The sequence below is a fragment of the Callithrix jacchus genome, chromosome 14, assembly GCF_049354715.1.
Source record: "Callithrix jacchus isolate 240 chromosome 14, calJac240_pri, whole genome shotgun sequence".
In the NCBI taxonomy this organism is placed as follows: domain Eukaryota; kingdom Metazoa; phylum Chordata; class Mammalia; order Primates; family Cebidae; genus Callithrix; species Callithrix jacchus.
The window spans coordinates 67,401,924-67,425,676 of NC_133515.1; the positions used below are offsets into that span (position 1 = coordinate 67,401,924).

A 23,753-nucleotide genomic window follows, 5' to 3' on the forward strand; every position below is an offset into this window, starting at 1 on the left:
CCTAAAGTCTCTAGAGGTAGCCTCACTGGCATCAGAAGAGAAAGCTGGATTTGAATGAGAGTGAGGACACATGGAAGCTCACAAGGACAACTGGAACCCAGGTCTGCTTCTCCCCACTTTAAACCTATATGCTAGGAGTGCTGATGAAGTTCTGAAGGGGCTAGAGGAGCTGTGGTCCAGGTATAGCCTGATGCCAGTGAATTAAGCATCACACGAATAATGCATGGGAGTTGCCTCAGTGCCTGCTGCCTGCACTTCACCTTCAGAGCAGTTAAAAAAAAAAAAAAAAAAAAAGAAGCTTTTCGATCCGCCATCTGCGCCTCACGTGGGGCCGCCACCAAAATGCAGATTTTCGTGAAAACCCTTACGGGAAAAACCATCACCCTCGAGATACGATAGAAAATGTAAAGGCCAAGATCCAGGATAAGGAAGGAATTCCTCCTGATCAGCAAAGACTGATCTTTGCTGGCAAGCAACTGGAAGATGGACGTACTTTGTCTGACTACAACATTCAGAAGGAGTCTACTCTTCATCTTGTGTTGAGACTTCGTGGTGGTGCTAAGAAAAGGAAGAAGAAGTCTTACACCACTCCCAAGAAGAATAAGCACAAGAGAAAGAAGGTTAAGCTGGCTGTCCTGAAATATTACAAGGTGGATGAGAATGGCAAAATTAGTCGCCTTCGTTGAGAATGCCCTTCTGATGAATGTGGTGCTGGAGTGTTTATGGCAAGCCACTTTGACAGACATTATTGTGGCAAATGTTGTCTGACTTACTGCTTTAACAAACCAGAAGACAAATAACCGAGTTAATAAAAGACATGAACTAAAAAAAAAAAAAAAAAAGAAGCTGGGCAAGGTGGCTCACGCCTGTGATACCACCACTTTGGGAGGCCGAGGTGGGTCGATCATGAGGTCAGGAGTTCAAGACCAGCCTGGCCAAGATGGTGAAACTCTGTCTCTAATGAAAATACAAAAAATTAGCCGGGCAGGGTGGCGGGCACCTGAAATCCCAGCTACTCGGGAGGCAGAGGCAGAGAATTGCTTGAACCTAGGAGGCAGAGGTTGCACTGAGCCAAGATCATGCCACTGCACTCCAGCCCGGGTGACAATACACGACTCTGTCTCAGGAAAGAAAAAAGGCTGCTGATTCCTACACCTTCCAAACACTGTAAATCTCTCTTGTAGCCAATGCTAACCCAGAATATACAGGGACAGGAATTCTGGGAGATGCTGTTCCAGCTCATCTAAGTTGATACAGAAGAAAGCCACCGCCTCCTTCAACACCAAGCACAGTGCCTATGAACAGACCCTATACAGAGGGCACTTAGTAAATCTATCAAAGGGACCTCCGTTTTGAAGGTCAAAACAAACTATGAATATTGGTTTGTTCTTCCTGCAACAACCTGGAGGAACCTCAGAGCATTATGCTAAGCAATAAAAGCCAGGTACGAAAGAGTACATACTGTATGAGTCCATTGACAGAATTCTAAAACAAGCAAGGCTAATCTACAGTGATAGAAATCATAACAAAGTTGCCTAGGACAGGGATGAGGTTGGGAGTCCCCTCCCTGGGGGAAAGGGCACGAGGAAACCTTTAGGAGGTGATGGAAATGTTCTGTATTTTGATAGAGGTGTGGGCTATACATGTATATGCATTTGTCAATACTCTCTGCATTTCTATTGTATGTAAAGTATTATTATTTTTATTTGAGACTTGGGTTTCATTATGTTTCCCAGGCTGGACTCAAATTCCTGGTTTCAAGCTCTTCTCCAGCCTGGCCTCCCAAAATGCTAGGATTACAGGAGTGAGCCACTCTGCTCAGCCTATTGTAGGTAAATATCTCCAATACAACCTAACATAAAACAAAACAGAAAACACCAAAAATTAAAGAAAAATGGTATCCTTGGAGCTAATTACACATTAATTAAACAACCAAGAAAAGCCTTAGCTGGCCATTTTTAAGACCGGCCTCATAAGGAGTACTTTCGCTCTACAATTGGAAAAGCATCCGCTAGGAGTCTCGGAAGAGCCTGCAATACCAAGATTCCTCTCCATTAGCCACAAGAGAAATCAGAGAGGAACAGAAGCAGGTAGGAAACAAAGCCAAAACTAATGTAAAGACAAGGCAAATAAACTCAACATTGAATTATAGAACTAGAATTTTTATTTCTTTTTTCAAAAATTTAACAGTCTGTTCAACAGAGATTTGATTTCTAAACTGCATCTAGCTCTCACTGTACCCATGTGTGTGACAGAAAGAGAAAGAGAGTCACAAACATTCCAAATAATGGAAATCATCATAAATGGGAAGCTAGGGGAATTAGTTTCACTGTAACTAGAAGAAATGGATTTCACAGCCATGGGGAACCCTGAGTCTCTGTCCAGCTTTCACCTTGTCTTCTAGACTGGCTCCATTATCATGACATTTGCATTTCTTTAAAACAACATCAAAGAACAAAAGCTATCTCCCTTCTCACCATTGGCTGTTAGCTGATACCCATTTGTCAGAGAGCATAGTTTTCTATAATGAATTTATTTCAGCAAGGAACAGCAACTTAAGACATAAATGCTAAGATGAAGGCGGAGAGGAAAGACGTTTGCCCAGAGATCCGAAGGAGGGGTGGGAGGGGAGACTCTGAAAGGCAGGAAAGAGCCCTAAAAGGAGGGGCTGGGGCCACAAGTTGGTTTCGAAAGCCTTTCCCCTTTACGCTTTGCCCTCAGTGTGGCGGGCAGACTGGACGAGCAGGTACCCTTAGAGAGCCTCACAGGCACTTTTGCTTACTTAGTCATTTACATCTTGGATTAATTTTTAACTTCCTTTCGGAAAGATTAAAAAACAAAGGCAGAAACTCAGACCAAGGTAACATTGGCATCCTCACCCCAGGGCTAGACTCTACAGCTCCTGCTCTTTGTCCCCAAGTCTCCTCCCTTCTCCTTTGTCTCCAGGTCCCGGGGGAAGGCTGGAGAATGATCACGTGGCTAGGATGGGGCTGTATTCCTGGCAATCCCCTGGGCTTCCTGCAGGGACCCGGATTCCTAGTATTTCAAGTCTTTATTCATTTCTCTTTGTTTTTGTTATTGATGTGACCGTGTATCCACAACCCTGGGATTCCCCCGCCCTCGAACTCCAGAATCTAATTTCTTGGATTTCAGTGTTTTTAAGGTTAGTGGAAACGTTTTTAAACAGCAACATTAACCTAATATAGTCTTACTGCAGAAAAGGAGCTTTGTTCTCTTTCTCTCTAAAACTGATGCTCGCTAGTAGCCCTCAGATGTGGAAAGATTCATTTATAGGCAATCTACGAGATCGAGGTGCTTGGGAAAAAAACCCATCACTAAGGATCCTTCCCTTCCTTTTCTCCATTGATACCACCTTTATAAAGATTCCCTCTGGTACCACCCCAAATAACTGAAGTGCAGATAATTATTTCCTAGAATCTTATTTTTACACCAGTGAAATTCCATGGCAAACATTTTATTAACACTCCTCTCCCTTTCCTTCCTGAGGTATTAAAACTTGGAGTTAGCCTGGGTAATATTATTTAGGAAAATGCTCTTCATCACTGTACACCTGTGCTTACCATGGTACCTGGGGTATCTAGTAGGTGCCAGCCCTGGGCTGAGGATGCCACTGCTACCCTGTTCTAGTTTCTGCCTTTGTTTTTTAATCTTTTTTAATCAAGATGGAGTCTTCCTCTCTCTCCAGGGCTGGAGTGTAGTGGTGCGACCTCGACTCGCTGCAACCTCCACCTCCTCCCGGGTTCAAGCAGTTCTCCTGCCTCAGCCTCCCAAATAGCTGGGATTATAGGTGCGCACCACCATGTCCAGCTAATTTTTGTATTTTTTAGTAGAGATGGGGTTTCACCATGGTGGCCAGGCTGGTCTTGAACTCCTAACCTCAGGCAATTCGTCCACCTCACCCTCCCAAAGTGCTGGGATTACAGGTGTGAGCCACCACACCTGGCCACAGATAAATATTTACTGAGAGAATTAATGAAGAAGAGTGGGAGAAAAGAAGAAAGTAGAGATTTCTGAAATGGAAGAATTTCCCCTAGAATCATCCAGAACTGACCTTGTAATAAAAGTACACCTTTTCCTTCTTTGTTTAGCTAAGTATTGGGGAAACGCTTAACATTATTAAAAATAGAGGGATCTTTGGGAACCTGAAAAGTCTTTAGACTCCAAAACTGCTGGGATCTTAGGCCTTAAGATTCCAAAGAAGAGATGCTCTTAAACTTGATCCTGCCTGCTCACAGGCTCAGAGTGGACATGGCTACTGGCTTATCTTACGTCTAGAAGAATTAAGTGATTGCAGCATGCTCAGCTTAAAAAGTTGTCATGAGTGGGTAGAGGGGGTTGGTGTTTAGAACATCCTTACAATCCCTTTCTCCTCTGGTTTAGAAGGAAGCCAGAAACATTTCATAAAATGTTGTCCAAAGTATCCCTCCAGGAATCCTGGCTGCTCCAGGGAGGCAGTGCTGGCTGCTCAGCTGAGCATGGCCCTTGGGTTCACACACACCTAAGTCCAAATTCTATCTGTGTCCTGAGTTGTACAGCCTGATAAAGAAAAGTAGGCTAGGTGCCCAGTGGCTCACACCTGTAATCCCAGCACTTTGGGAGGCTGAAGTGGGCAGATCACAAGGTCAAGAGATTGAGACCATCCTGACCAACATGGTGAAACCACATCTCTACTAAAAATACAAAAATTAGCTGGGCCTGGTGGCATGTGCCTGTAGTCTCAGCTACTCAGGAGGCTGAGGCAAGAGAACTGTTTGAACCCAGGAGGCAGAGGTTGCAGTGAGCCGAGATCGCGCCATTACACTCTAGTCTGGGCAACAAGAGTGAAACTCCATCCACCCCCCGCCAAAAAAAGACAAAGAAAAGTAGGCACCATGAGGCCTGGTAAGTATTAAGCTGCAAAGAAAACTGAGATAATTGACTTAAGCACAGGGGAGTTGGTTGAAGGGGGAGTTGCCCCAGCGAAGACCAAAGGTGAGAGATGGTTGGTGAGGAGGGTGGGAAAGTTGCACAAGGAAAAGGGATGGACAGTTTAGGCTGGTGGGTCTTAGGGAGCTTGGCACAGCCAATTGCTGGACCCCAAGTCTATTTGTTGAGGCTGATAGTACAGTTCCAAGTCCCCCATTAAGTTATTTTTCTGCTGATTCTGACCTACTTTTCTGGAAACAGCCACTCAGTCATTCTTTAGGAGCCCTGGCTACTTATGCTCTTACATCTTCCAGGCCCAGCATCCTGCAGAAAGCAAGCCCAAAGCATGTGCTCACGGTACTAAAAATTTATTTCTCAAACCTCAGCAATATTGATATTTGTGGCCAAATCATCGTTTCTCATTTTTATTTTATTTATTTATTTGTTTATTTTTTGAAATGGAGTCTGGCTCTGTCACCCAGGCTAAAGTGCAGTGGCATGATCTCAGCTCACTGCAACCCCTGCATCCCAGGGTCAAGTGATTCTCCTGCCTCCGCCTCCTGAATAGCTGGGATTACAGGTGTGCACAACAAGGCCTGGCTAATTTTTGCATTTTTAGTAGGGACAGGGTTTCACTATGCTGTCCAGGCTGGTCTCAAACTTCTGACATCATGATCTGCCCTCCTTGGCCTCCCAAAGTGCTGGAATTACAGGCGTGAGCCATTATACCTGGCCTTTTTTTTTTTTTTTTTTTTTGAGGCAGAGTCTTGCTCTGTCACCCAGGCTAGAGTGCAATGGCACCATCTCAGCTCTCTGCAACCTCCACCTTACCATTCAAGCAATTCTCCTGCCTCAGCCTCCTGAGTAGCTGGGATTACAGGTGCATACCACCACACCCGGCTAATTTTTTTGTATATTTAGTAGAGATGGGGTTTCACCATGTTGGTCAGGCTGGTTTTGAACTCCTGACCTCAGGTGATCTGCCTGCCTCAGCCTCCCAAAGTGCTGGGATTACAGGCTTGAGCCACCATACCCAGCCAAAATAAATGTTTCTTATGGGGTACTATCCTGTAGGGCAACATTGTAGGACATATTGCAATAACCCTGGCCTCTAACCAACACATGCCTCGCAGTATCCTCCAATTGTGACAACGCAAAATGCCTGTAGACATCCCAAATGTCACTGTATGCCAAATTTCCCCCAGTTGCAAACCACTACATCATACAAGTTTCTCTCCATAAAATGCTTCACAAAGGGCTTCCATGATGATTGGAATTCATTAGCCCAGTTCCAGAACAAAACCAAGAAACTCATTATCACTTTATGCTGAGTTTATAATAGTGCTTCCCACTTCTACCTTCGACGTGGGTAAGCAGGTTCCTCCTCAGGGCCCCAGACCTTACAGAGTTCTGCTCTAGGCTTATTTCAGCCACGTCCCTTCCCATGAATGAGGGAGCCAATAGGGCTAAGAGAATATGTCCACTGGAGCCTGTTCTCTCTCTCCCAGACCATTCTGGGTGCTCGCAGGACATCAAAATTTCTTGCTCAGAAGGGTCAAGTCTACCTGCAGGGCATAGGTAGCTTTTTTGCAGGGTCACTTCTCCAGACTGGCCATGACACTGGGGTCACCCACGTGGGGTCATGGAGTGTCAATGTAGGTGGAGCTTAGACATGTGGGCTATACTGTTTTCGGCAACATAAATGGAGTTCAGATATGTGGGCTACACTATTGCCCCAGATCCTGCAAATGCAACACAAGGGCCTGCTCTCTCCTTCTCCAGCCACCAGCTCTCCTACAAGATGTCACTGAGGTCACTAGCAGCTCCAAAGCCTCTATATACCTTCTCCATTTTCCTCAATCTCTGCAGAAGGTGGTGATAAGCACTCACCCCAAGTGGAGAACCAGAAGGGAAGAGAAGGGGGTTCCAAGAGCCCAGAGAATCCCGCTCAGTACGAGCAAGGCTTAGGCAGCTTTGCACCTCTCCACTGAGCAAAGAGCCCAATCAGTGAAACTCTCCCGAAAAACACCAGCTTTCCTGGTAGGTTTGTTACCCTTTGCTTGTCTCCATTTGGACACACAATACCTTTTCTGGGCTGCAGACAGTCAGATATTCGTTAGTGAGACCTCACCACTGCCTCCTCCTCCTCAGTGAAGTGGTCTGGTTGATGCTCCTCCAGGGGAAATGAATCACTCTCCTGATTTTGAACTGGCACAGCCTGTTACTCACACCTTGACTAGTGACTGACCTGTTCCATTACACCTTGTGCAGAAGTAAATCCTATGAGATCTCCCAAGGCAGTGGCACCTGACTCACTTGGCTTCCCCAGGGGGCCTAGCACTGGCCTCACACATGGTGCATCTGCTCAAGTGCTCCTCCCTGAATCGATTAACTTTAAATCCACCTGGTTGGGATCAAAGTCATTGAGATTTATGAGAAAACCAGTCCAGCCAGTCCCCACTTCATGCTTTTCCCCTGTGGCTATTAGATCCTGAAGCTGGTTTATTTTGTCAACTTTATGTCCTGCTATCAACACTCACTTCATGCTGGGCCCATGCATGGGTAGAGGCAAAGCTTCTTTACCTTGTAAAGACTGGGAGCAGCAGAAAGAGGAAGCTTTAGAGATTATATTAGTTCCCTGAGGCTTCTAAGTAACAAAATGCCACAGACAAGGTGGCCTAAAACAACAACTGCCGGAGTAGCTGGGACTATAGGCATGTGCCACCACTCCCTGTTAAATATTAAGTTAGGAATGTTTATGGATACTGAGTGTATGATAGAATATATTGCTTGCTGGGAAGAAGGATGGCAAGGAAAACCTAACCGCCCACTCCCCCCACTCCCCCACCTGCACCAAGAGGAAAACCACCTGGGGCATTCCAAAGTGGAAGAACAATGTATAAGTATCATTCATCGGTTAAAACAATTCTTTGAGATATCTGACTCTGTTCCCCCACACAGCCACACTTCCTCCACCCCACACAAAGTGGAAAATCACCTGGGGCATTCCAAAGTGGAAGAACAATGTAAAAATATCATACATCAGTTAAAACAATTCTTTGAGATATCTGACCCTGTTCCCGTGGTTCCTTCATGGAGAACACATTTTAGCTTGGTTGTAATCAATGGTAAGCGGGTAACAGCTGCCTACTTGGTATTTTTTCAGTTATGAGAGATTACAGAACAGCTGTTTGTTAATAATAAGCACCTGTTCAGAGAGAATAAATACATGGCTCAGAATGTGCTCAGGGCCTTCAGCCTGGAATGCCATCAGCCCCTGAGACTCTCAGTTTGGAAGGCTGCTGCCCGCTCCCCCACCGCCCCGCCACCGTAGACCCACTTTGCTGTTCTATTTGGGTGTCTACCTCTCATTTCCTTCAGTGCTGCCTGGGTGGGGGGGGGGTCTCTCTGGCCCAGCTGGTACTAGGTAACGCCCAGCTAATTTTTCACCATGTTGGCCAGGCTGTCTCGAACTCCTTACCCCAGGAGATCCACCAGCCTTGGCCTCCCCAAGTGCTGGGATTACAGGCATGAGCCACCGTACCGGGCACTCCCCTCCTTTTTTTTTTTAATAAGGACACCAGTCATTGGGTTAGGTTTCACCCTAACTCAGTACGACTTGATTACATCTGCAAAGAACCTATTTCCAAGGAAGCTGACACTGATGGGTATGGAAGTTAGGATTTGAACATGTCTTTTGAGGGGATACAATTCTATCCACAACAGAGATGAAAGCACTTACTTCCCACAGCCTTTGGGAAAAACTGTGTTGTGGCATGTGTGAGCCTAACCTCACATCTCATGTCCCCACAGGAAGCTTTGAATCCAGAAAGCTTAATTTGGATCCCAGCTCCATCATATCTGCCACCTTGGATAAATTGCTTAACCCAGAATACCTTTGAATGTTATTATGCCCTCCACACAAAATAGAAAAGCTTTATAACAGTTTATTTTAATTTCTTCTCTTCTATCCTTTTGGCTATTGTTTTTTTTTTTCTTTTTCTTTTTTAATTTTTTTAATTTTTTTTTTTCTTTTTTTTAAGATGGGGATTCACCATGTTGGTCAGGCTGGTCTTGAACTCCAGACCTCAGGTGATCCTCCCACCTTGGCCTCCAAAGTGCTTGGATTACAGGCGTGAGCCACCACACCTGGCCTTTCCTCCTTTTTTTTTTTATTTAGAGACAGAGTCTCACTATGTTGTCCAGGCTGGAGTGCAGTGGCCATTCACAGGCACGATCGTAGTACATCACAGCCTTGAACTCCTGGGCTCAGGCAGTACTCCCAGCCAGCCTCCTGATGGGCTAACATGATTATTCATTTTAATTCTACATACATTATAAACCTCTTAAGACCTTGTTATTATTTTTTGCTTTAAACAGTATCAACTTTAGAAAAATTTTGGCTGTTTTTTCAGCCTTCTCTAATTTTGGAGGGGCTCTAATTATGTTAGACCACTTGAGGCACCAAGGCAGAAACATCACTTGAACCCAAGAGTTTGAGCTTGGTACTATCCCACAGCTCACTGAGGTGGTGTTCATTTTATTTTAATTTTCACTTTAAAAAATCTATTTTTATTCTGGCTGGGCATGCTGGCTCACACCTGTAATCCCAGCACTTTGGGAGGCCGAGGCAGGTGAATCACCTGAGGTCAGGAGTTCAAGACCAGCCTGGCCAACATGGTGAAACCCTGTCTCTACTAAAAATACAAAAATTAGCCAGGTATGGTGGCACGTGCCTGTAATCCCAGACACTTGGGAGGCTGAGGCAGGAGAAGAGCTTGAACCCTGGAGGTGGAGGTTGCAGTGAGCTGAGACTGCATGACTGCATTCTAGCTTGGGCAACAAAGCAAGACTCCATCTCAAAAAAATATATATATATATTTTAATATATATATTATATATTTATAAATTATATATAATATATACATTTATATTTTTATTTTATTTTTTTAGAGGAGGGGTGTCACTTTGTTGCCCAGGCTGGTCTCAAACTCTTGTTTCCACCTTGGGGCCTCCCAAAATGCTGGGATTACAGGTGTGAGCCACCATGCCCAGTCTTGTTCTTTTTTTGTTTGAGACGGAGTCTCACTCTGCTGCCCAGGCTGGAGCGCAATGTTGTGATCTTGGCTCACTGCAACCTCCACCTCCTGGGTTCAAGTGATTCTCCTGCCTCAGCCTCCCAAGCAGCTGGGATTACAGTAGTGTGCACCACACCTGGCTAATTTTTTTATTTTTAGTAGAGATAGGATTTCAGTATACCAACATAGTAGTGAAAGGTTGGTATAGTGAAATCCTGTCTCTATTAGAAATACAAAAATTAGGCTGGTCTCACACTCCTGACCTCAGGTGATCCGCCTGCCTCGGCCTCCCAAAGTGCTGGGATTATAGGTGTAAGCCACCTCACCCAGTCTTTTTTTTTTTTTTTCCTGTTTTTACTTGACTGGTTTCTATTGCTGTATCTCAAGTTCAGTATTCTTTTCTTTCCGTATCTAGTCTACTGTTAATCCTATCTCTGGAAGTTACTCTCTTTCTTTTTATATCTTCTATCTCTCTTCTCATTGTGGTCACGTTTAGTTATAATAGCTATTTTAGCCTTCGTTCCTTCATCTCTGTCATTTCTGGGTCAGCTTCACATTGGCTGTTTTTTTCTCCTGGTTGAGTCACACTTACTGTTTCTTTGTGTGTGTGCTGATTTTCATCCCATGCTGGAAGATGTTCCCTTTGACTTGCTAAATGCTAGGTTTTCTTGTTTGTCTTTAAAGAATGCTAGGCTGTTTTCTGGTAAGCAGTTAAGTTACTTCCAGTTCAGTTTGGTCCTTCTTTGAAGCCTGTTTTTAATTTTTTTTTTGAGAAAGAGTCTCACTCTCTTGCCCAGGATGGAGTGCAGCGGTGCGATCTCGGCTCACCACAACTTCTGTCTCCTGGGCTCCTGCCTCAGCCTCTTGAGTAGCTGGGATTACAGGCATGTGCCACCATACCAGGCTAATTTTTGTATTTTCAGTAGAGTCAGGGTTTCGCCATATTGGCCAGGCTGGTTTCGAACTCCTAACCTCAAGTGATCTGCCTGCCTCAGCCTCCCAAAATGTTGGGATTACAGGTGTGAGCCACTGCACCCAGCCTTAATTTCTTTTTAGAGAAGCTTTATGCTAGAGGACCAGTTAGCTCTACTACAAAGGCATGGTCCTCCTGGGATTTCTCCTGAATGCCTCAAGTAATCAATTAGATCTCTTTACTCTGGCTAGCCAGAACTATTGAATTCTCAAAAATTCTCTGATGTTCACACTGCAAAGGAATAGGTACATTATTCAGTCCTTTGCTTGAATTTGCAACAAAGAATACCCAAAAGGAGTGTCTTCCTGAACTTGGGGAGTGAGATGGGTTTCATAGGCGAAAGAGTAAAAAAGCGCCAGCTTTAAGTTTGGTGGGCTTTGATTAGAAGGTGTTGCAGCCTTGCAGAAAGAAGTTGTTTTTCTGGCCGGGCACAGTGGCTCACACCTGTAATCCCAGCACTTTTGGGAGGTCAAGGCAGGCAGATCACTTGAGGTCAGGAGTTCAAGACTAGCCTAGTCAATATAGTGAACCCCCATCTTTACTATAAATAAAAAAATTAGTTGGGCATGGTGGTAGTCACCTGTAATCCCAGCTACTTAGAAGGCTGAGGCAGAAGAATCACTTGAACCCAGGAGGTGAAGCTGCAGAGTTGAGATTGGACCACTGCACTCCAGGCTGAGTGACAGACAAAGATTCTGTCTCAAAAAAAAAAAAATTACAGTTAAAAAAGAAAGGAGTTGTTTTTCTTTGTGATTTGGTCCATCTCAGCCCACTACACCCTATTTTCAGAACTGTTTACTCAAAGAAGTTTAGGGAGAGTAGGCTAGTCTCTACTAGAGAGCAGAGTAGTCATCAGTGTAAGTTAAGAGCAGAAAAGTTCAGTTATCCTCAGAACAGACACCTCTCATCCCAAGTGAACTTTGGGAACCACTGTGCTCATGGCTTCGTGGTTGCTCTTTCTTTTATTTTTGTATTTATTTAGAGATGGAGTCTTGTTCTGTCACCCAGGCTGGAGTGCCGTGGTGCAATCTTGGCTCACTGCAACCTCCATCTCCCAGGTTCTAGCGATTCTGCTATCTCAGCCTCCGGAGTAGCTGGGGGATTACAGGTGCCCACCACCATGCCTGGTTAACTTTTTTTGTATTTTTAGTAGAGATGGGGTTTCACCATGTTGGCCAGGCTTGTTCTTGAACTCCTGACCTCAAGTGATCTGCCTACCTCAGCCTCCCAAAGTGCTGGGATTACCAGCATGAACCACCGCACCCAGCCCATGGTTGCTCTTTACTAACCCTCAGAGTTTCACTCTATCCAAGTATGCCTTACTATACAGGATGGATTCAAGGGGACCCCCAAGCTCTCTCTCTTTTGTACTGCCTTCCTCTCGGTGATTCTGCTCTACACATTCTAGCTATTCTCTACCCCTGTACCTGAACCCTGATCTCTCTCTTTTCAACTCAGCGAGGCCACTGGGCTCTCCCTGTGCCATGGTCCAGAATGAGCTTGTCCAACCCAACGCTTTCAATACAGCCCAACACAAATTCGTAAACTGTCTTAAAACATTCTGAGCGTTGGGTTAGGGTCCACCCAAACTCAGTGTGACTCGATTACATTGGCAAAGAACCCATTTCCAAGTAAACTGACATTCATGGGTGTGGAGATTAGGACTTGAACGTATCTCCCTCTCCGTGACCCTCCCAGATACCCGACAGCTCAGAAGATATAACATTGTAATGGTACCGAAGTTTATATTGGGAAATCCAATTTTTGGTGTTGGGTCCTTTCCTCATCTCCCTCTGGATTTTCTCTTCTGTATTGCTCTCAAATCCATCTGCTTTCTTTGCCTTCACTGCCACCCCTCTAGTCCAAATGACTGCCTCCTGCCTGCAGTCCTGCAAGAGTTTCCTGCTTGGACTCTTTGCACCCATTCTGGCCCTCTATTCATTTTCTTCACTGCGGTCCAAGTGACACATTTAAGATACAAATCTAATTAGATCTCTTTCTTGATTACACCTTTCGGAGAACCATTAGAATAAAGTCTAAAAGCGTTGTTGGGGCTGGGCGCGGTGGCTCACGCCTGTAATCCAAGCACTTTGGAGGCCAAGGCGTGGATCACCTGAGGTCGGGAGTTCAAGACCAGTCTGACCAACACGGTGAAAACCCATCTTAAAATAAATAAATGAAATAAAAGCCTTGTTGGATCCACAAGGAGCTGCAAGGTTCAGCTTCTACCTGGTTCTCAAGCCTCCTCTCACCCTCAGGGCGAATCGCTGGGCTGCTGTCAGTGTCCCACATACACAATCATATATCTGGATTTTTACTGTTCCTTGTGTTGCCAATTTAATCAAAATTCCTAGGTTCTAATTTCTGTTTTTACCCAAGAACTTATGCTAATCTCCTGGGACCTGCGATGGTCTGCAGATGCTCATTGTCCAGATGAGGATCCAGGGGAACTATCAAGCTTTGGCCCTTATGCTGACATTGGGATGGTTACCCCACAACCAGCAAGGTCACAAGATTCACAGTGTTTTAATTTGCTTTGTTAACTCAATAGAAAGACAGTGACTCCTGAGGTTGGATGTGGTGGCTCACACCTGTAATCCCAGCACTTTGGGAGGCCAAGGTGGGTGGATCACCTGAGGTCAGGAGTTTGAGACCAGCCTGGCCAACATGGTGAAACCCTGTCTCTACAAATAATACAAAAATTAGCCGGGCGTGGTGGTGCACACCTGTAATCCCAGCTAGTCAGGAGGCTGAGGTGGGAGAATGGCTTGAACCCAGGAGGTGGAGGTTGCAGTGAGCCAAGATAGCACCATTACACTCTAGCCTGGGCTACAAGAGTGAAACTCAGTTTCAAAAAAAAAAAAAAAAAAAAAAAAAAGAATAAAATAGAAATGGCCCATTCAAAAATCCTGAGAAAAACATGGAGAGGGAAGGTGGCTCCTGGAGGGAGTGGTGTGGAGCCAGTAGCTAAAGGAATCCAGTTTCGGGGAGTCATCTTCACCATAAAGGTGAAGTGTCATGAACCCCTTACTCCACAAAGCTTGTGGAAATAGAGAACCATGAATCAGAGACAGAGGTAAGCTTTGTGAGGAATCACGGGTCCTTTATTTTCCTTTTCTTTTTTATGAGACAGAGTCTCACTTTTGCGCAGGCTGGAGTGCAGTGGTGTGATTTTGGCTCATTGCAAACTTTGCCTCCCAGGCTCACCTGCCTCAGCTTCCTACAGACAGGTGCAAGCCACCATGCATGGCTAATTTTCTTTATGTTTTGTAGACACAAGGTCTCGAGAGGTCTTGCTATCTTGGACTCCTGGGCTCTAGCGGTCCTCCTGCCTTGGCCTCCCAAAAGTGCTGGGATTACAGATATGAGTTGCCCTGCCCAGCCTGGAAACATGGGTTCTTTAACCATACCCTCTTCAAAGCTTAGCCCAGTGTGGGATATAAAGGAGCTTCTCAGGATAGATTGACTATCATTTGCAAAGGTAATCAGAAGTGAGTCTGTGCTTGGAACATATACAAGAAAATCCAGTCTCTGCGATGAGATCATCTGGGCCTGTGAAAGAAACAGTGTTTGGCAGAGGTGGTTACTTATCAAAGCTGGCTGGGTGTGTTTTGGCCCTGTGTTATCTGTTTAGAGTCAAGGCCGCCTCAGTGAGGGGCAAAGAGCTGCTAATGAGTGGCCTAGCCTCCTGCACTCAAATATGTCTCCCCCAAAAGCTAAGAGTCCCTTTAGAATTCACTTCCCTTCTGTTATTTCTGCCTTGTTCAAATGTGAACACCTTGTCCTGAATGGTAAATGAATTTTTTTCTTCTCCATTAGGGCTTCTAGTTGAAAACCACACCTACCAGATGAAAGCAGAAGTGAAATCTGTGGAAAGTGGTCTGGGTGGAAACCCTCCTCTAGATCTTATCTGAGATCTCAAAGGACACTGGTTCTCAGAAGAGCCTAGAAGACAGAGGGGTCTCACAGCTGCCCAACACCAGCCAGCACATAATTTGGGCCAAGATTTGGCTAACTGTGGATTGGGACAAGGTGAAAGAAAGGCAGTCCTCTGGCCCCCATAAGGCAAATGTACGCTGAACTCAGTTACAGACATGGGTAGGAGCAAGGGTGGAAGCCACAGCTGTCACGATCAGGGAGAGCTGGGGCCGCAGCTAGGAGGCAGGCCCTCTAGTCAGAGCTGCTGGTGCTTCAGGGACCGAAGACTCAGATGCTACAGGCTTGACCAGCCTTCAAGATATGACTGATAGCAGGTATGCTGAGAAGTTTCCCTGCCTCCTGGAATGTTTTCCCGAGCCTTGCATTAAAGAGCAAAAGAGCAAGCTTAAAATGGCTGTGGGAGGAGAATCTCAAATCTGAGAAAGAGAGCAAGATGGGGAGAATGGGGTGTGTGTGTGTGTCTGTTTGTCTAGGATGGTACAATTTTGCTCAAGGCCATCTGAATAAGAGAATTTGGAGGCCAGGAGCGGTGGCTCATGCCTGTAATCCCAACACTTTGGAAGGCCGAGGTGGGCGGCTCATCTGAGGTCAGGAATTTGCGACCAGTCTGGCCAACATGGTGAAACCCCATCTCTATTAAAAATACAAAAAAAATTAGCTGGGTGTGGTGGTGCATGCCTGTAGTCCCAGCTACTCAGGAGGCTGAGGCAGGAGAATCACTTGAACCAGGGAAGCAGAGGTTACAATGAGCCGAGATTGAGCCATTACACTCCAGCCTGGGTAACAGAGCTAAACTCCATCTCAAAAAAAAAAAAAAAGAAAGAAAGAAAATGTGGGGTCCTTTTGATGCGGGAAGCGGGAGGGAGAGCATCAGGAAGAATAGCTAATGGATGCTGGGCTTACCTGGGTGATGGGATGATCTGTGCAGCTAATCACCATGGCACACGTTTACCTAAGTAACAAACCTGCACATCCTGCACATGTACCCTGGAACTTAAAATATCGATTAAAAAAGTAAAAAGAAGAGCTGGCATGGTGGCGTGCACCTGTAGTCCCAGCTACTCAGGAGGCTGAGGCAGGGGAATTGCTTGAACCCAGGAGGTGGAGGTTGCAGTGAGTCGAGGTCGTCCCACTGCACTCCAGCCTGGCGCCTGGTGACAGAGTAAGACTGTCTTAAAAAAAAAAAAAAAAGTGGCCAGGCGCCGTGGCTCAAGCCTGTAATCCCAGCACTTTGGGAGGCCGAGGCGGGTGGATCACGAGGTCAAGAGATCGAGACCGTTCTGGTCAACATGGTGAAAACCTGTCTCTACTAAAAAATATACAAAAAATTAGCTGGGCATGGTGGCGCGTGCCTGTAATCCCAGCTACTCAGGAGGCTGAGACAGGAGAATTGCCTGAACCAAGGAGGCGGAGGTTGCCGTGAGCCGAGATGGCGCCATTGCACTCCAGCCTGGGTAAACAAGCGCGAAACTTCGTCTCAAAAAAAAAAAAAAAAAAGGTAAAAAGAAAATTTGCTTTCTCCCCCACATAATAGCAGTAGAAGCAGCATTTCATAATGGCTTTAACTTATCCCAGCATTAAGAAGCAGGGGAAAGGAAGGCCTTTCTTCCAGGCAAGAATATGAAAAGGGGGGGTGGGGGTTGTTGCTTTGAGGGAAGTTACGCTTATTTTTTTTTTGTCTTTTTGTTTTTTTCCTTTTTGTGGAGAACGGGGTCTCGCTATATTGCCCAGGCAGGTCTCGAACTCCTGGGCTCAAGCTATCCTCCCGCCTCTGCCTCCCTAAGAGCTGGGATTACAGGCGTGAGCCACAGCGCCCGGCCTCATATTCTTGATTTAAATTCTTTCATAGATCTCAAATCGTCGCTCTGAAGTGCAGTACTTCCCTCTGCTGGCCATAGGGTGGTATAGCTCATCAAAAGCAAGGATGACTCCGAAGTCCTCTTCCTCATCCAAGACTAAGAAACTGAATGGTTAAAGAGCCTCCATACATCAGGTGGGAGATAAATCAAATATAGGATGATTTTCCAACCCTCACGCCCCCTCAGAAAAGTGTCTTTTGGCTCTGAATTTAAACAGGTTTATCTAGCTTCTCCAGCCTGTGCTTAGCCAATTAGGTCACAATGCGGTGAATATGCAAAGAACAATGACTTGGAGCCCCACCTACCCAACTGCAGGACCTTGACCTCCTCCCAAAGCCTCCCTCAGAGATTCTGAAATACTTTCAGGGGGTGGAGGCTCATGATTTGGGGTTTGGGGCCTCACAGAGAGCCCATCATGTTTTTTTTTGCTGGCTTCTGGGTCTACACCAACTCTTGGTTAAAAAGCCCCTGGGGGGGAGGGGAAGCCCCTTGAGCCAGACGCTGTGGCTCACGTCTGTAATCCCAGCACTTTGGGAAGCTGAGGTGGGCAGATCACCTGAGGTCAGGAGTTCGACACCAGTCTGAACAACAGGCGAAACCCCGTCTCTACTAAAAATGCAAAAATTAGCTGGGCTTGGTGGCACATGCCTGTAATCCCAGCTACTTGAGAGGCTGAGGCAGAAGAATCACTTGAACCTGGGAGGTGGAGGTACGCTCCCAGGTGGGAGGTGAGTAGAGATTGCGCCACTGCACTCTGGCTTGGGCAACAGAGCAAGACTGGGTTTCAACAACAACAAAAGCCCCTTGAAAGAAATTTCCTGGTGCTCTATTGTCCTGCCTGAGCCAAGGTCTGCTAGTTCTCGAATCTGCCTCAGATGGAGTCCTGCTAGTGCCGGTTTCTGTGCAGACATAGGAAAAAAGGGCCCCACAAGACAGTTGGAATTTATTCAGATATATTTGTATGACCAAATAAAGAGTTACATGCTCTCCATTGCATGGTGGTATGTTTTGGTTATAAAGCTACCATATATCAGCAGGGTGATGGTGATGTGTACCGGTAGCCCCGGCTACTCAGGAGGCTGGGGGAGGAGGATTAATTGAGATCAGCTGTTTGAGATCAGCCTGGACAACATAGTGAGACCCTCTCTTTAAAAAAAAAAAAGCTACCATGCTTAGGGGTCTGTTTTCATTCTTGTGAAACTGAATTTCCACAAATTGATTCTGAAATCAGAGTGAAAACTCTACTAGCATTTTCTATTTCTTTAAAATGTTTTATTTATTTATTTATTTATTTTTGAGACGGTGTCTTGCTCTGTCACCAGGCTGGAGTACAGTGGTGCAATCTCGGCTCTCTGCAACCTCCGACTCCCTGGTTCAAGCAATTCTCCTGCCTCAGCCTCCCGAGTAGCTGGGATTACAGGCATGTGCCACCATGCCCAGCTAAGTTTTGCATTTTTAGTAGAGACGTGGTTTCACCATGTTGGCCAGGATGGCCTTGACCTCCTCACCTCCTAATATGCCCGCTTTAGCCTCCCAAAGTGCTGGGATTACAGGCGTGAGCCAGCATGCCTGGCCAAGATGTTTTATTAAAATTCTACTTTAATTTTATGAAGCCCTTCAAAACCTTCCATAATGAAGTGTGGATACATCCCTTAGGATGAGAAACAGAGCCTAATGTTCTCAACATTACTCTCCAGTCGTCAGTGGTGTTAGGTACCAGGGTCAAACCTCCCCTTGGGGAGGAAAAGGGTGTTTATAGGCTTATGGGCCTTTCTCAAAGACATACTGAAAATCACAAAACATGGGTCTCAATGTAGAGGCTGAGAAATGGGAGCATATCCAGTTGTTAAAAGAGGACAAAAGACAAGTTATTACTTGTGACACAAACAAACTGGAGCTCCAAGACCCAGAGGTGCTTCCCGGCATCTGGAAGAAGCCGATGCAGTGGCAGTGCTCTGAGTCGGAGGATGCTCAGGGATTACTCCGTAGGCCTTCAGTGATGTGTTTAGTGCTGCAGCAGGAAACTTCACCTCTTTGAATGCCAGTCTAAGGCCTCAGCTCAGCTCTGATAGGAGCTCCTGGAAGCAGGTGACTTTGCAGAGGACCTAAACTGTAAGAAAGTTGTAGCCAGGCAGTGCACTGTGGCTCACCTCTGTCATCCCAGCACTTTGGGTGGCCATGCTGGGCGGATAATAAGGTCAGGAGTTCGAGACCAGCCTGATCAACCTGGGGAAACCCCGTCTCTACTAAAAATACAAAAATTAGCTGGACTTGGTGGCATGTGCCTGTAATCCCAGCTGCTCAGGAGGCTAAAGCAGGAGAATTGCTTGAACCCAGAAGGTGGAGGTTACAGTGAGCAGAGATCATGCCATTGTACTCCAGCCTGGGCAACAGAGCTAGATTCCATTTCAAAAAAAAAAAAAGTTGAGGCTGGTTTTGTGGGTGTGCATCCAGCATAGACAGGGCTTCCTGCTCAGAAGAACTCTATTCAAAAGGGTCCTGCACTGGGGCGGGGGGCTAATGCTCTATGGCTACTGTCTTAAAATTCTTTTTTGAGGTGGGGGTCTTGCTATGCTTCCCATGCTGGACTCAAATTCCTGGGCTCAAGTTGATCGCCCACCTCAGCCTCCTGAGCAGCTGGGACTAAAGGTGTGTGCCACTACGCCCACCTTATCTTGGAATTCTTAATAATTTTATCTTTGCAGTTACATTTTACAAGTGAAGTCCAATGGGGCAACACAGCATGCACTGAGGGCTTGGAGTCTCGGCCCATGCATGCTCTGCCTCTCCCTGCTTCCCTGGAACAATTATCAGCTGCCTCTTCCCCATCCCCTGGTTCCCCAGGCCCCACCTGACTTCCCCTTCCTTGCTGACCTCTGCCTGCTGTATGGGCCTAGCTGTGGGCACAGGGAGAATTGGAGTTGAGCCGGTGCACCCTGTGGCACTTTGGGGAGAGGCAGGTGGCAGCCATCCTTGCCCTGGGCTGGCAGCACCTTTGATGAGTGCTTTTGACGTGCCTTTGATGAGCAGCAGCAGGAACCGGCCTCTCACCCATCCCCTAGCCAGGTGCTGAGTCTGCTTTGGAATGCAGGTTTAATCCCTTAGGGGTCTCCCAGCAGCCATAGGTTGAGGCAGGAGGCCCATGGGAAGGGAATATTGATGCCCTCACCTCATCCTTGCTCCTGGGCAGAGATGGCGTGTCAGTCTGGTGGTCTAGTCAGAGGACTCCTGGAGCTGGTGAACTGTGCCTGGTTATGCAGTCACGGGCAGCCCACCTCCTACTCCTCACCCCGCAGTGCCTGCGAGGGTCTGCACTCATCCTGCAAGTATACCTGCGCCCAAAAAAGCATAGCATCAAATAGCAAATAAGAAACACTAAGAGAGGGCAAGAGAGAGACCACAGAGGAAAAGAAAAGTTTGTATTTCAAATGGCCCTTTTTCCGCCTACCCATATTTTCTTTCCTTTTCTTTCTTTCTTTTTTTTTTTGAGACAGGGTCTTGCTTTATTACCCAGGATGGAGTGCAGTGGCACAATCATGGCTCACTGCAGCCTCAACCTCTTGAGCCCAAGCAATCTTCCCATGTCGGTCTATTAAAGTGCTGGGATAACACTCTTTTACAAAGGACCTGCCAACATGGGCTGCGTTCGCACCAAAACCGTGAAGAAGGCGGCCCGGGTCATCATAGAGAAGTACTACACGCTCCTGGGCAAAGACTTCCCGGTGAACAAGCGTGTGTATGAGGAGATGGCCATTATCTTTAACAAGAAGCCGCAACGACATAGCAGGCTGTCTCACCTGTGATGAAGCAGATTCAGAGAGGCCCAGTAAGAAATATCTCCATCAAGTTGCAGGAGGAGGAGACAGAAAGGAGAGACAATTATGTTCCTGAGATTTCAGCTCTGGATTGGAGATCACTGAAGTAGATTCTGATACTAAGGAAATGGACTTCGGCAGTCTGACCAACCTGCAGGTCACTCAGCCTACAGTTGGGATGAATTTCAAAATGCCTTGGGGACCTGTTTGAATATTTTCTGCAGTGTTGTATTATTTTCAATAAATCAGGGACAAAAAAAAAGTGCTGAGATAACAGACATGAGCCACCACACCTGGCCGGGGCCCCACATTTTCATTTTGTGCTAAGACTTGTAAATTAGGTGGCTGGTCCTGGCTATAGCAGGGTAGAGAGTCTTTTTCTGGCTCTGCTTTTGTGACATCTCAACTTACTGGGCTCTCATTAAAGGTGACTTAAGTGACTTATCAACTTTTCATGAGTACAGATAAAGCAGGAACAGCTGTGAGAAACAGACCTGTCAGACACTGAACTAGGAAGGAAGGGGTGGTTTATTTCGGCTGAGAGCAATGTGGCATAGCTGCCTAATAGCCAAGCCTTTATATAGGGTTACAACTCTAGATGTTATACCTGAAAGGGCCTTGGGTTTACAGCTTTAGAAATTACATTGAAAGGGTCTTGGTCCTTGGAGTAGGCTTGGGGTGGGGGTTTGATCTTGTTTAAGTAAAAACAATGCCTTCTGGAAAGATTCACCGGTATCATGCCTGCAATCTATAGGAGGGTGATTAAGGTGGCAGCCCTGTCTGCCAGCCTTTACTTGTATTGAAATGCAGTGTGAAAGTCAAGGGGGAGGTCATCGCAGATGCTTGGGTCTCCTTCCTCACAGATGAAGAACTCCTGTAGGGCAGGGGTCCCCATCCCCAGGCCACAGAACAGTACTGCCTGTTAGGAACCTGGCTGCACAGCAGGAGGGGAGTGGCAAGTGAAGCTTCATTTGTATTTACAGCCGCAGCCCATCGCTGGCATTACTGCCTGAGCTTCCGTCTCCTGTCAGCTTGGTGTCGACCTTAGATTCCTACAGGAGCAAAACCCCGCTAGTGAACTTCGCATGGGAGAGATCTAGGTTGCATGCTCCTCATGAGAATCTAATGCCTGATGATCTGTCACTGTCTCCCATCACTTCTAAATGCGATCGTCTAGTTGCAAGAAAACAAGTTCAGGGCTCTCACTGATTTTACCTTATTGTGAGTTGTATAATGATTTCATTAGATAATGCAATGTAATAATAATAGAAATAAAGTGCACAATAAATGGAATGTGCTTGACTCATCCCACAACTATCCCCTGCTACCCTAGTCTTTGGAAAAATTGTCTTTCATGCAACTGTTCCCTGGTGTCAAAAAGGTTAGGACTGCTGCTCTGGAAGGTATGGGATTGGGAGGCTGGGGTCACACAGATAGCCACTGACAACCTGAGAATAGCGAGCATGAGCTTGTAAAAGCAGATCAATAGATATTTGCAGAAGGTATTAATGAATACATGAATGAATGAAACAACAAACTTAAGAAAAATGGCAAGGCATGCATGAATGTGTGATAGGCTCAAAATATGATCCTCGTAGGGGTGTTTGCCTTAGAATAGGAGGCAAAGGCTAGGCTGGAAAAATCTGTGGTACTTGAGAGCCCTTGGGTACTCTGGGTATGGGAGAGAGGATCCTGAAGTCTCTCTGTAGAGACTACTCTCAGACCATCCAATCTTCTCTGCCCACTAAAGCTAAGCCTTTTTCTGCCCACTATAGCTTCCCACATGCTGCTTTAATGCTGATATGTAGAAGAGGTTCCAGCTTGGCATGGTGCCTTACAACTGTAATCCCAGCACTCTGGGATGCCAAGGTGGGAGGACTGCTTGAGCCCAGGAGTTTAGGAACAGCCTAGGCAACCTAGTGAGCCCCATCCCTACACAAAATTTAAAAAATTAGTTCATCATGGTGGTGTGTCCATAGTCCCAGTTACTCAGGAGGCTGAGATAGGAGGATCACTTGAGCCCACAGGCTGCAGTGAGCCACGATTGTGCCACTGCACTCCAGCCTGGGTGACAGAGCAAGTCCTTGTCTCTCAAAAAAACAGAAAGAGAAAATAGAAGAGGTTCCTACTGTACAATATGACTTTTTTTTTTTTTTCTTGACAGAGTCTCACTCTGTTGCCCATACTGGAGTGCAGTGGTGTGGTCTTGGCTCACTGCAACTTCTGCCTCCTGAGTTCAAGTGATTCTTCTGCCTCAGCCTCCCGAGTAGCTGGGATTACAGGCAGGGGCAGGGGCCTGTAATCCCAGCTACTCGGGATTTTTAGTAGAGATGGGGTTTAACCATATTGGACAGGCTGGTCTTGAACTCCTAGCCTCAAGTGATCCACCCATTTCAGCTTTCCAAAATGCTAGGATTACAGGCGTGAGCCATCCCACCCGGCCATAATAGTACCTTTTCGTGTGTGTGTGATGGGGTTTCACCATCTTGGCCAGGCTAGTCTTGAACTGCTGACCTCCTGATCCACCCATCTCGGCCTCCCAAAGTGCTGGGATTACAGGCGTGAGCCACCGTGCCCGCCCCCCCCCCCCTTTTTTTTTTGTTTTTGAGACACAGTCTCACTCTGTTGCCCAGGCTGGAGTGCAGCGGCACGATCCCAGCTCACTGCAACCTCAATCTCCCAGGTGCAAGAGATTGTATTGCCTCAGCCTCCCGAGTAGCTGGGACTACAAGTGTGCACCACCATGCCCAGCTAATTTTTGTATTTTTAGTAGAGACGGGGTTTCACCATGTTGGCCAGGATGGTCTTGATCTCTTGGCCCCATGATCTGCCCACCTTGGCCTCCCAACGTGCTGAGATTACAGGTGCAAGCCACTGTGCCTGGCCAAGTTCTCTCTTATTGGAAAGAAAGTCTTCAGGGATCCACATTTCAGCTCCCTGTATCCCTGTAATCACAAGTGGGACCAATGCTGCAATGTCCTCTTAGCAAATGGCCAAGAGCACACAGATCTGATAAGCATGGAAGGTATTGTGAGGCTGTGTTCTGAAGAGGGATAGTAAACTAGGAAGAGTTTCTCTTCAAACAATCAAAAACCTGGCCTCTGCAAGCAGGTGCTTCTCCCAGGTTCTTGGCTTCCCAGTTTACTTCCTGGCTTATCTGTAG

General features: G+C 46.4%; 2 pseudogenes across 1 annotated transcript; both read left to right on the forward strand.

Moving 5' to 3' along the window:
- Window positions 1–297: 297 nt before the first annotated feature.
- On the forward strand, window positions 298–801 carry LOC100399249 (ubiquitin-ribosomal protein eS31 fusion protein pseudogene; annotated as a pseudogene).
- A 16,318-nt stretch (window positions 802–17,119) lies between these two features.
- LOC144579309 (small ribosomal subunit protein eS17 pseudogene) lies at window positions 17,120–22,296 on the forward strand (annotated as a pseudogene). Its single transcript, XR_013526630.1, has 2 exons — window positions 17,120–17,503; window positions 20,270–22,296. The product of XR_013526630.1 is annotated as a small ribosomal subunit protein eS17 pseudogene (transcript).
- Window positions 22,297–23,753: the final 1,457 nt, after the last annotated feature.